Source organism: Jaculus jaculus, chromosome 18 (assembly GCF_020740685.1).
Source record: "Jaculus jaculus isolate mJacJac1 chromosome 18, mJacJac1.mat.Y.cur, whole genome shotgun sequence".
NCBI lineage: Eukaryota > Metazoa > Chordata > Mammalia > Rodentia > Dipodidae > Jaculus > Jaculus jaculus.
This window is the reverse complement of record NC_059119.1, coordinates 48,541,371-48,552,426: the sequence shown is the minus strand read 5'-3', so window position 1 is coordinate 48,552,426 and position 11,056 is coordinate 48,541,371. Positions and strand designations below refer to the sequence as shown.

The following is an 11,056-nucleotide window of genomic DNA, read 5'->3' as shown; positions in this document are numbered from 1 at the left end:
AGAGGGGGGGTAGGGGGAGAGCTGAAACTCTGAGCTCTTCAGTCCTGGCGATGTGTCCATACAAAGAACCAAAGAACGCTTGCTTGTTGGACCCTCAAGGCCTCCTCGGGGCAGGAAACAGCAGCTTGAAGCAGGGCAGCCCCATGGGGGTGCGCTGCTGCTGTTTTGAGTGTGATAGTCCATCCGTGAGCACAGTTATTGGTTCCTTCAGACAGCCTTATAAGGCCAGTGGACCAAGTGATGACATAGCTGATATATTTGGGAGAGGTTCCCAAAGGGTCTTTCCAAATGTTCCCCTAGCTCTTGTCTCCAGGCCTGGAATACCACCATTGGAGTGCTAGATCCTCCTTCCAACGCTTTCTGTTTGCTGCAAATCCTCCTGGGGGGGGGGTGTGGGTATGGGGGGACATCCCACATTGAGTGACTACTGGGGACAAGTTTATCAAAGGCTGTCAGCATGGAGCAGCCTGGAGCCTCGAGGAGCATGAATATGAAAGGGGATACTGAAAGGAGGAGAGGATGGGGAGGGAACAACAAGAAACAAGAGGTGAGGCGTTCCGAAGGCATCTCTATGTATCACTGGGCCATCCAGTCCTTGATGGGTGGCAGCTGGCATGCATAGTATTTCCTGCCATGCTCAGCTTGGCATCTCTGGGGGTTGAGGGGCGCTACTCAAGAGAGGAGGCCTTTGCTACATAGGACTTGTTTATTGGCTATAAGTTCCCAGGTATGAAAGAAGGGAGAAAATGCTGCTCTCTCCTTGCCCTGGTCCCCAGATGCCTGCAAGGAGGAATGTCTGATTAGATGCGGGCACCCAGTTATACTTGAATTTCAGATTATACTAAGCGATTCTTTTTGAGTGTAAATATACCCTATGTATGGCATGGGGCATAATAATTATTATTATTCATTGTTTATTAGAAATTCAAATTTAGCTGGGTTGTTGTATGTAATTATTTGCTGAATTTGGCAACCACGGCTGTGAGCAGCTGGGAACTCCAGGGCTCTGCCTTCCCTTCCTCCAACATGGTACTCCAGGAAAGGTCTCTGGTGCCTTCCAGCCTTGTACCAATCCTTTTCTATCTCCTGTCCCCTCAAATGCTCCCTCCATCCTCTTTCTTTCCCTTCCTTTCTTTTCTTTCTCTTAAGAACAGAAGTTTTGAGCCGGACCGATTTGTGCGTGTGCACGTGTCATATGTACATGTCTGTGTGTGTATGCATGCAGGTGTACATGGATCTCGATGGATATGCGGATGTGCAGAGGCCCGAGGGCAACATCACTTCACTCCATGCCTCAGTTTGTGAGATAGTGTCACTCGCTGAGCCTGGAGCTTACTGGCTCTGCTAGACTGGAAAGTCTTAGGGATCTTCCCGTCTCTGCTTCTCCAGCACTGAGATTGCAGGGTGTGTATGGCCCTGCCTGGCTTTCGATGTGGGTTCTGGGGATCCAAACTCAGGTCCTCACACTTGCATAGCAAGCACTTTATCCACTGATTTATCTCCTTGGCCCAAAGTTGGACACATCTACCTGCAATCTTTTTTAAAAATTTTTTTGTTTATTTTTATCTATTTATTTGAGAGCAACAGACAGAGAGAGAAAGAGGCAGATATATATAGAGAGAAAATGGGCATGCCAGGGCCTCCAGCCACTGCAAATGAACTCCAGATGCGTGTGCCCCCTTCTGCATCTGGGTAATGTGGGACCTGGGGAATCGAACCTCGAACTGGGATCCTTAGGCTTCACAGGCAAGCGCTTAACTGCTAAGCTGTCTCTCCAGCCCTACATGCAATCTTTGCTTCCATGTTTCCTGGCTCCATTACCCTGGACGTGCCACTATAGTCTGTGGCCTTGAAATCCATAGTCCTATGGAGATGCTACTGAAGCCTCAGGAGGCTGGCATAGAGACTGAATTGGGCTCTGTTTGGAAAGGACCAAGTAGAGTGCCTGACGTGCACAAAACCAGTAGGCAGCATTTGAGTTGTCAGCTCTTCTCCCAAAGCAAGTGCGTACTCTATCTGTCTCTCATGCGCATAAGCTTTGTCTGTTCCCATTCTTTTTCAGCTCAAGAACACACTCTGGCTCCTCTTGTAGGGCCCAAAATCCATGCACATATGTGTGAGAAAAACTTGTTAAGAAAAAATGATATGACACACTTTACAGTCAAACCCCTGACCCCTCTTTCCTCCAGCATCGCTGTGAGGTTTCTTCATTGTTTTGTTGTTGTTGGGTTTTGTTTACATCTTCCCTTTCTAATGTGGAGGGCAGCCTCCTTGCTCCTCAGTGAGGATGTCAATTGACTCATTGAGGGTAATAGCCAATTAGGGGCTGGAGAAATAGCTTAGCGGTTAAGCGCTTGCCTGTGAAGCCTAAGGACCCCGGTTCGAGGCTTGGTTCCCCAGATCCCACGTTAGCCAGATGCATAAGGGGGCGCACGCGTCTGGAGTTCGTTTGCAGAGGCTGGAAGCCCTGGCGCGCCCATTCTCTCTCTCTCCCTCTATCTGTCTTTCTCTCTGTGTCTGTCGCTCTCAAATAAATAAATAAATAATTTAAAAAATAGCCAATTAGCAGCTACTTTCTGCTGTTGGTTGTCTTGCCTCACTCTTTCTATGTGGCCTAGCACCTGACTCCTTCCAATGAGACACAACATGCTCCTGGACGGGAGTTCTGGAGGCCTGATTCTCTGCTTATCCTCGCTTTGTGTGAGACTAGGCAGGAATGAGTCTCACGTCTGTCAGGCTTTTGTTGTTTTTCGAGGTAGGGTTTCACTCTAGCTCAGGTTGGTCTGGAATTCACTTTGTAGTCTCAGGGTGGCCTTGAACTCACAGCGATCCTCCTACCTCTGCCTCCCGAGGGCTGGGATTAAAGGCATGCGCCACCACGCCCAGCTATTGCTATCAGTCTTTACCGGCACTTGCTAATGTAGGGGCGGTTAGTGTTAGAGTTGGCAGATGAGGATACAGGGAGGAGGTGCTCAGAAAGGCTCAGCTAAAGAATCTTGGGCTGGAGAGATGGCTTAGCGGTTAAGCACTTGCCTGTGAAGCCTAACGACCCCGGTTCGAGGCTCGATTCCCCAGGACCCAGGTTAGCCAGATGCACAAGGGGGTGCACGCATCTGGAGTTTGTTTGCAGTGGCTGGAGGCCCTGGCGCGCCCATTCTTTCTCTCTTTCTCTCTCTCTGACTCTTTCTCTCTCTGCCTGTATGTCTCAAATAAGTAAATAAAAATAAAATAAACAAAAAAAAGAATCTCACAAGCCAATAAGGAAATGATAAACAGACATGGGCCCTTTATAATGGAAGAATCTTGTACAATAAGAATTGTGGGGGGGGGAGGCTGGGCAGATGTCTCAGCAGTTAAGGCACTTGCCTGAAAAGCCCAAGGACCTGGGTTCTATTCCCTAGTATCCACATAAAGCCAGATGCACAAGTTGGCAAATGCATCTGGACTTTGCAGTGGCTGGAGGCCCCGGGGCACCCATTTTCTCCATCTGTCTCTCTTCTCTCTTACTTAATAATAAATCAATAAAAATATTTAAAAAAAAAAAGAATTTGGGGAAATCCCTACCTTTCAAGGAACTACAAATGGAAACAAAAATAAGAGGTGGGGCTGGAGAGATGGCTTAGTGGTTAAGCGCTTGCCTGCTAAGCCTAAGGACCCCGGTTCGAGGCTCGGTTCCCCAGGTCCCACGTTAGCCAGATGCACAAGGGGGGCGCACACGTCTGTAGTTCGTTTGCAGAGGCTGGAAGCCCTGGCACGCCCATTCTCTCTCTCCCTCTATATGTCTTTCTCTCTATGTCTGTCACTCTCAAATAAATAAATAAAAAATTAAAAAAAAAAAAAAATAAATAAATAAATAAAATAAGAGATGACTCACCACACTCTGCTGTTTGGCCAAATGGTGAAAAAGTCTGACAACTGGAAGGCAAGCCAGTAGGAATGTCCCTGGGTATGGAATGCTGGAGGAAAATCTAGCAGCCCCTCATTCGCTTGAAGCGCACACCCTAGACAATACAGGTCCACATATTGTGGAAAAACAAACACGTATGCGGTGGCCAAGAAAGCTCACGGATGAGCATAGCATTACTGTTTGTAACAGGACTGTGGCACCAAGTCACCAGTCTTTGGCCAAGTTTCAACAAAGGAGTGAGTTAAGATTGCCTGGAGTATGCACTCCACCCCAGCCCCAGCTGAATCCACAGAGGAACTGGGGAAATGAGCAAGAGCGCTGCTCTCTTAGTGAATCAGATATCAATGCAAGGGTGATGAAGATGGACACTGAGGACGCTCAACACCTACCAAAGCAGAGATCCAGAGGCTCCTAAGTGCCCGTCGCTGAAGTAGACTTAAAATGCTCCCCTCATGGCTCAGGGAATTTTACAGAAGAGGGGGTGGGAAGATTGCTAGAGCCACAAGTTGCACAGAGACGTTGCCTCTCCCCCCACCCATATTGCATGACCCACAATCCCCAAGGGGTTGACCTGCATCCCCAGTGAGGAAGGCCACTTCAGAAAAGGGGCAGGGAGGAGGGAAAGGATGGTATCAACATGGTGGGCAGTGCTAAACATGGGCTGTCACTGTGAGAAAGCCTGGGGCTGTTGGACGTGGCTGGGGACCTTGGGCTGTGGGGGTTGCAGCGGGCCTTATCGGGGGGATCCCACTCTGGCACTAGAGCTGGCCCTCCCTTCTTTCGAAGTCCAGGTGTGCCTCATCTTCGCCCAGAGGAAATGGGACCAGGGGGCCCTCCCCCATCTCCAAGCACCTGAGCATACCATAGTGGAAGGTTCTGTCCCCCAACCCAGTTCCTGGCCTTGTGGCCAGCTGCCCAGGAGACCCTTACATGGTAGTAACAGTCTGCTGCCGTAGCCATCCAATATGCGGCTGAAGTCACTTAGCTTTCCTGGCTGCTTCTGTTATCTCCCTGGAAACTTCTCTCTCACAACTTCTGCCTTCCTACCCCAGCCAATTAGATAGCAACCCATAAACCTATGTATCCAGTCACCTTATAGGCTGCATGTGCCTTCTAAACCCACTCCCCTTTTGAATAAATGAGAAAGAGCACTGCCCATCAGACTGTCTACCACCCTGCTCCCCCCAACTCCTCCTGCGCCTGGGACGTCAGTGGCCAACGACCCCCAGGGATAGCGAGGACCCTCACCATCATGTGTTGTTTACATACTAAATATGTCTATATCTAATTAAACAATAAAAATAAAAAAGGTTGCCTGGAGAAAAAAATATCAGAAGAATATTTTGTGTCATGTCAAATAATGTCATAACAAATTGTTTTTAGAACAGAGCAATACTCGATTTGCAAACTAGTTGTATGTATGTTTTCCTCTCTATTGAGTTAAATGATAGGGCCAAACTATTTCAGGAGATCACAGGGCCCTAACATATTACTATTTGGCCCTTTACGGAAAAGATTGCTGACCCCATTCTAAAGTATGGGTAAGTGAACAGTGGTCCACTTTGAGAACAGAATATCGAACAGAAATGACACATCTATCAAAGGGACAAATCTCTGAATATAAGTTGAATGGACAAAAGGAATTTTCAAAGATCTATAAACATGGCATTTGTCATATAAAATTTCAAGCCCATGAAAATAGCATATATTATTTATAAACATGTACCATAAGCTCTCTTTTAAAATGCCAACTTCAGGAGTCATCTTTGGAGGAGAAAGAAGGGGAAAAGGTGAAAAGACAGTTTTAGCTGATTGGTAACATTTCACTTCTTTTAAAAAGGACAATGTTGGGCTGGAGAGATGGCTTAGCGGTTAAGCGCTTGCCTGTGAAGCCTAAGGACCCCGGTTCGAGGCTCGGTTCCCCAGGTCCCACGTTAGCCAGATGCACAAGGGGGCGCACGCGTCTGGAGTTCGTTTGCAGTGGCTGGAAGCCCCGGCGCGCCCATTCTCTCTCTCTCCCTCTATCTGTCTTTCTCTCTGTGTCTGTCACTCTCAAATAAATAAATAAAATTTAAAAAAAAAAAAAAGGACAATGTTGCAGTCAGGTTCACATTGCTGGCAGTAATCACCCAACCAAGAGCAGCTTTTGGGAATAAAAGGGTTTATTTTGGCTTACAGACTCAAGGGGAAGCTCCATGATGGCAGGGGGAAACGATGGCACGAGCAGAGGGTGGACATCACCCCCTGGCCAACATAAGGTGGACAATAGCAACAGGAGAGTGTGCCAAACACTGGCAAGGGGACACTGGCTATAAGCCCGCCCTCAACAATACACCGCCTCCAGGAGGTGTTAATTCCCAAATGTCCATCAGCTGGGAACCCAGCGTTCAGAACATCTAAGCTAATGAGGATCACCTGACTCAAACTACCACAGAGAATAAGAGGGCTGGAAAGATGGCTCAGAGGTTAAGGAGTTTGCCTGCAAAACCTAAGGACCTGAGTTTGATTCCTCAGTATCCACATGAAACCAGATGCACTAAGTGGAGCTTGAATGTAGAGTTCCTTTGCAGTGGCTGGAAGCCCGGATGCAGCCATACCCAGCCTCTCTGTCTCTCTTTCTTTCCAGTATGAAGTAACTATGCTATAAAGTTTATCTGTAGTGCTCGTGACAAATACTTAAGTGCCTATATCTATAAAGACTACATATAAAATGCTTCGTAACTAAGCTAAGACATTTTAGAAAGGGATTAACTTACCCACTCAAGGTCACCAGCTGATATAAGCCAGTTTTGAAGAGACTGGATTGGAACTAGGTCAGATCCCAGATGTAAAATCTTAACCCAATACCCTATCCACCTTAATTTACTGACACAAATGTTCAACACATGCCTCTTTGTGTGTGTGTGTGTGTGTGTGTGTGTGTGCCTGCGGGCGTGCATGCCTCCTATAGGAGTTCACAAGTAAGATTAGAGGCTTCTGCTTCAAATCTGCTAACATCCTTCCCCTCTCATTGTGGGGGGCCAAACAAAGTAGGAGGGCTCCCGCAGGTGCCACAGACCCTTGGCGTGGCATACACAGTAAAATACTTGAGCCACCACATCCTATCTTTCAGGATGTTACAGTGAAGCCCAGACATTTAGATCTCAGGGTTCCCGCTTTTATGTCTTCACTGTTTCCAGCTCCAATGATCCCCTCTCTTCCAAAAACACCTCTTTTATCTGCATTATCTGTTCTATTTATCCTTTAAAGCCCCCCTTTTTTTTGAGGTAGGGTGTCACTCTAGCCCAGGCTGACCTGGAACTCACTATGTAGTCTCAAGGTGGTCTCGAACTCATGGCAATCCTCCTACCTCTGCCTCCCAAGTGCTGGGATTAAAGGCATGCGCCACCACGCCTGGCTAAAGCCCATTTAAAAAAATTTATTTATTGATTTATTTTAGAGAGAAAGAGAAAGGACACATTGGGGCCTCTAGCCATTGTAAACACACTCCAGACACATGCACCCCCTTGTGCATCTGGCTTACATGGGCCCTGGAGAATTGAACCTGGGTCCTTTGGCAGTGCAGGCAAGCGCCTTAACTGCTAAGCCATCTCCAGCCAGCCCTAAAGCCCCTTTTACGGTTAACTCCTCCAGAAGTCTGCCCACATCTCCAGCCTATCCCAGCCTCTCACTGCGGAACCTTAGGGCTTTTGGTCCAGCGTTGCCATGGATTCCTGATGCATGGCTCGGATGTATGCCTGACCTCTATGAGTGTGCTGGGGGAGTGACTCGACCTCAAGGCCTACATTCCTTGGCGCAGTTTCATGATATCTAATCCATGGTTACGTATTCGATACACATTGTAATGAAGCATATTTGAGTAAATTGGCATGAAGTTCCCAAGGAGAGATAGATAGAGGCCAAAATAGGTAGGTAAGTCAGTCTGCTTCAGTCTGACTTCCAGAAGGACCCCTCCATACCAGCAGCCTGGTGGGGAAGGGGCTGCTTTTTGCTGGACCTGAAGGGCAAGAGAAAGAAAGGGTCATGTAACCCTCAGGTGGATGTGGACTCAGTAGGTGCTGGGTTGAGAGGGGAGGGAGCCTTGACATTGACTTCTTTCATTATATTTGCCTTCATTTTTCTGTTTGGGCTCAATTATCTCAGACAGCGCCCCCCACGCCCCATGCCCTGCTGCCAACCCCCCCCCCCCAAATGGCTATCAAATGTGAAAACAGCTGAAGAAGAAGACAAAAAAAGAAATGGAGGAAAAGGAGGCAAACAGACAGACTTCCCTTTTCATAGGCCTGCACAGTCCCTGGGTTGGAGAATGAAGTTAAGACACAAAGACTTTGCACCAACATCGTGGGGGAAGGCACAGGAGCGAAGCTGGACAGCCATTAAAGCAATTAAGAGAAGATTAAGGTCGCTGGTGGTGGAAGGGGAGAGAGAGAGACCTATTAATCAATAGGCCAGAAATCTCAGCAGGTTACAAAATTATAAAACTAAGGCGAACTGAAGAACTACACAGGCTCACCTCTACCACAGTGCGTGAGTAACTCGAAAACAGAAAACATTATATTCATTTCTCAGGCTTGGAGAGGGCGGGGTGGGGGGGATGTAGTTCTAAGAAGAGCCCTTCCCTTTTAATCAGCTAATGGAGACATCCTGATGTGGAGGGGAGTGGGGGAGAGCACCATTGATTTCACAGCAAATTCTAAAGCATCATCGTCTGAGGAAAAAAAAAAAAAAATTGTAATCATGGAAGATCACAGTATTTCTAGCGAAGCTGTGTAATGATTCTAGAAAGGGTCCCAAGGACAGTTCTACCATCATTCATAAATATTTGCGGCCCCTTCCGGGGAAGACCACACACACCCTGCCCACTAACGGCAGGTGTGGTGATTCACACGGCTTCAGCAATTAGATGTCCTTTCTGGGCAGAAGCTGGAAGAGCCCGGGACACATGATTTGCAACAGCGAAGGAGAAAGTTCTAGATAGATTCTATAATGCGAAGCCAAGATGCAGCAAAGGCTTAGCTAACAGAATCTTGGTGGGGGTGAGGGACTTTATTATTATTATTATTATTATTATTATTATTATTATTATTATTATCATTATTATTATTGGTTTTTCTAGGTAGAATGTCACTTTAGCCCAGGCTGACCTGGAATTCACTATGTAGTCTCAGGGTGGCCTCGAACTCATGGAGATCCTCCTGCCTCTGCCTCCTGAGTACTGGGATCAAAGTCGTGCGCCACCACGCCCGGCTCATTGTTTTAAGCTATGGAGAATGGGGAATATTTATAGTGCTATCTGTCATGATTACTTTGCAATGTGTCACTGCTGCACATTGGCTCTCTATTTCTTTGTAGTTACATATTTGTGTCCATACGTATGTATATATATAAGAATGACATATGGGGCTGGAGAGATGGCTTGGCGGTTAAGCGCTTGCCTGTGAAGCCTAAGGACCCCGGTTCGAGGCTTGGTTCCCCAGGTCCTACGTTAGCCAGATGCACAAGGGGGCACACGCGTCTGGAGTTCGTTTGCAGAGGCTGGAAGCCCTGGCGCGCCCATTCTCTCTCTCTCCCTCTATCTGTCTTTCTCTCTGTGTCTGTCGCTCTCAAATAAATAAATTAATTAATTAAAAAAAAAAGAATGACATATGTACACATATGTATGTATGATCAGTACTTGTGTGTGTATGGGCACATACATATGTGGAGGTCAGAAGATAACTTCAAGGTGTCTGCCTTCTCTTTCTACCTTGATTTTCTTTTTCCAAGGTAGAGTTTCACTCTAGCCCAGACCGACCTGGAAACTCACTGTATAGTCCAGGTTGGCCTCAAACTCATGGCAATCCTCCTACTTCAGCCTCCCTAGTGCTGGGATTAAAGATGTGTGCCCCCACACCCTGGCCCTTCTACCTTTCTTTTTTTTTTTTTTTAATTTTTTACTTATTTACTTGAGAGCGACAGACACAGAAAGAAAGACAGATAGAGGTAGAGAGAGAGAATGGGCATGCCAGGGCTTCCAGCCTCTGCAAACGAACTCCAGACGCATGCGCCCCCTTGTGCATTTGGCTAACATGGGACCTGGGGAACCAAGCCTCGAACCGGGGTCCTTAGGCTTCACAGGCAAGCGCTTAACCGCTAAGCCATCTCTCCAGCCCTCTACCTTTCTTTTGAGACTAGATTTCTCTTGTCTGCTTGCTGTGTGTGCCACACTAGCTGTCTCCTCCAGCTTCCCGATTTTTCTGGCTCTGTCTTCCATTGCCTTAGGCATGTTGCAATCAGATACATACACCATTTTGCAACCTGCTTTGTGTGAGCACCGAGCAGGATTAAAACAGGTTGGCAGGTTATGTTTACTTACCAAGTATCTCCCCAGTCCCTGGCTCTGGATTTTTTTTTTTAATTTTTTTGTTTGTTTATTTTTATTTGAGAGTGACAGAGAGAGAGAGAGAGAAAGAGGCAGAGAGCAAGAGAGAGAATGGGCACGCCAGGGCTTCCAGCCACTGTAAATGAACTCCAGACACGTGCACCCCCTTGTGCATCTGGCTAACGTGGGTCCTGGGGAATTGAGCCCTGAACTGGGGTCCTTAGGCTTCACAGGCAAGCGCTTAATCGCTAAGCCGTCCCTCCAGCCCTCTTTTTATTTTTTTAAGGTTTTTCTTCTTTCTTTATTTATTTGCAAGCAGGGAGAGATAGAGAGAAGAGGGACACAGAGAGAGAATGGGCATGCCAGAGCCTCTACTTGCTGCTAATGAACTCCAGACACATGTGCCACCTTGGGCATCTGGCTTATGTGGGTACTGGGGAATCGAATCTGGATCCTTAGGCTTGGCAGGCAAGCGTCTTAACTGCTAAGCCATCTCTCCAGCCCATCTACTTCTTTTTTTTTTTTTTTAATTTGTTATTTATTAGAGAGAGAGGAGAGAGAGAATGAGCACACCAGGGCCCCTAGCTACTGCAAATGAACTCCAGACCCAAGCACCACCTTGTGCATCTGGCTTGCATGGGTTCTGGGGAATCAAACCTGGGGCCTTAGGCTTCTCAGGCAAGTGCCTTAATGGCTAAGCCCTCCGCTGTCCAGCCCTGGTTCTCTATTTCTTGTAGGCTACATCTTGAACTTTGCTACTACATTAATCCCCTCCCCCGATCCACCTT

General features: G+C 47.3%; 1 pseudogene; it reads left to right on the top strand.

Annotated features, from left to right (window-relative positions):
- Positions 1–457: 457 nt before the first annotated feature.
- LOC123455765 overlaps positions 458–11,056 on the top strand; it is a 43,470-nt pseudogene continuing 32,871 nt past the window's right edge.